Below are 2,591 nucleotides of genomic sequence, written 5' to 3'. Positions count from 1 at the left end.
TGAAATGCCCCAAACAGACAATTTCTGGTTATGATGGTTGGTTCATGTTGGGATAGAAAGGTTTGAAGAGAAATGGATTTCTTTCTTGGCACTATAAAAAGATTGTGAATATGGTTCTCAATCTTCCTCATGCCGCCACCCTTTAATACAGTTCCTGTATTACGTTGTGGTGACCCCCAGCCATAAAATTATTTTCTTTGCTACTTCATAATTGTAATTTTGCTACTGTTATGAATCAGGCGACCCCTGTAAAAGGGTCATTCGAGCCCCAAAGGAGTCGTGACCCACAAGTTGAGAACCACTGGTGTAGATGGTTGTACGACTTTGTGAATATATGAAAAGTCATAGAATTATATATCTTAGGTGAATTGTATGATTGTAGATTCTATCTCAACAAAGCTGTTATAAGAAATAAGAACAAGCAGAGGCTCATAAATCCCAAGACTGATAAGCAACAGGGTAAGCCACTGACTCAAGTGTCAAAAATGGACGTCAAATGATAAGAATCAGATGTAAGATCTAGAGCAAACAAAGAGCTAGAGAGACTTGCCAGAATGTCCATGTCTATTGAATGCAGGCCATACACCTAAGGAAATGCCTTTTCAACTGACGGACTGCTCTTATCAAAGCTCATCATGGAGAAGATTATATCAGAGCTCATCATGAGAAATGATGATATCATAACTTCCAAGCCACTGAGAATCAAGCACAACGTTAACTATCACAATCAAGTAATACATTTTGTACAATTAGAACCAGGAAGAAGCTAGAGAAGTTTGGTTTGCAAGAAATGTCTCACTCTTCTAGTAGTACTTCCAGAATTAACCATATCTTTTCATTGGACAGTTCGTGTATGGTAGGGAGTTTGGAGCTCTTTGTAATAACTTTGCTACCTATTTTGTGTCAACTTGCTGGGCCAAACTTCTCAGTGTTGGGCAGTTAAGATCTAGTAATACCCAATGATGTGACTTAACACAAGAAGATTAGGGTGGAGTGCTACCTTACTCAGGTCACAGCCCGGAAGCAATTGCTGCCCAGGAGCCATCAGCAATCTGCCACCTGAACTGCTGACCTTAGATTCATCCAACTCGGCAATCACAAGCTTGTGGTCTTCCTGGCGATCCTGTAAGTCCAGTCAGGGGAACCTCTAGCTTAACATCGGAATCAAGGACTAGGAAGCTGCCTACTAGATTTCTACAGCTGGGTGAACCAGTTTCTTGAGATAAATTTCCATATAGACAAATACGCATGTAATAAGCATTATTGGGTTTGCTTCTCTAGAGAACCCAGGTTAAGATATTGTTCCTAGAATAAAGTGATAAAGAAAAGTGAGGCCAAGATACTTAAGAAAAATAATGTTAAAAGCACTAGCGTTCCCTCACTGTCAAGATTGTGGACTAATAATATAGATACAGAGAACACTGGACTTGAAAAGAGCCTAAATACCGTATTCCTCATATGATACTGTTCGATTCTTTGGGTGGGAAATACCTCGGTTCTTGGTTTCACATGAGAAAGAAATTCACACCGGTCTGTTTTGTGATCCAAGTGGGGTTTTATAAAGGATAGAAATTTCAGGCTTTACATTTAACTGAACATAGGCACCCTCATGGAACTGCACACCCACACATGCCAGCTTGGGGTGGGGTGGGGCGGAGAAAGAGAGGCCAAGCTGAAGGTCAGAGAGCAGCTGGAAGAGAGCATGGTGGTCTCCAGGTTCCAGCCTTGAGGACCTTCAGCTGGGAGGCGTGGTCGACAGTGTGGGTTGACCCCATTGGCTGATTTAAGCTCACCAGGCCTAGTTTGAGCCAACCCAGGTGTACTGCCCACCTACATGTACCACCCACCTGGCTCAAGGGCCTGAATTGGTGCATGCCCTTTAGCCTTTGCCGGCTTCCAACTTCCTGTAGGGCGGGGAGGGCTTGGTATGTAGGGGACGGACCTCTGCTTCCTGTTTTGCTACCTAGGAATTCCACTCTGAACAAATCCATTCACACTAAGAATGAATGCTCAATAATCAAAATATTTTAATATTTTCAGTTGAGTTATTCTAAATTTGATTAGTGGATAATCAAAAAAGTTATCATTGAAAGTGAGAAAATGATGCATGTTTCTTTTATTATGTAATTTGTATTCAAAAGCAAAAAACGGAATAACTTGTCCTTTTTTCTGTGGCCAAACAGATCTCTACTGTGTATACATGGGTCAGCAACAATGAGCATGTGCCTAATTATGGTTTATATGATACATTATCGCACCTTTATGCAAGAATGTGGTGTCCTGTGCAGGACAACAAAAACCTGAATAACTGGTTCTTTTGAGAACCAGGTGTCCAGGGCTGCACAAAAGGAGGGTAGTTTAGGATAGATTTTAGTTTACAGCAGGACAAAATCTGGAAGCAAAATATTAGAAAGATTTAGGTAACTGGGAGAAGAAAAAATTGAATTTGGAAACGAATAATTTAAAGATTCAAACTGAACCAATTAAGAGCTGGCTCTAAAGCCAGTCCTTGTATCAATCTTGTGTATCCATAATTACTAACAGGAGCCCTGATGGCATAGCAGTTACATTTAGGCGTGCTAACCGCAAGG

The sequence above is a fragment of the Echinops telfairi genome, unplaced genomic scaffold (genome assembly GCF_000313985.2).
Source record: "Echinops telfairi isolate 266 unplaced genomic scaffold, ASM31398v2 ScPeMD7_7467;HRSCAF=8505_1, whole genome shotgun sequence".
Lineage (NCBI taxonomy): Eukaryota > Metazoa > Chordata > Mammalia > Afrosoricida > Tenrecidae > Echinops > Echinops telfairi.
The sequence above is the reverse complement of the archived record's forward strand: the minus strand, read 5'-3'. Positions refer to the sequence as shown.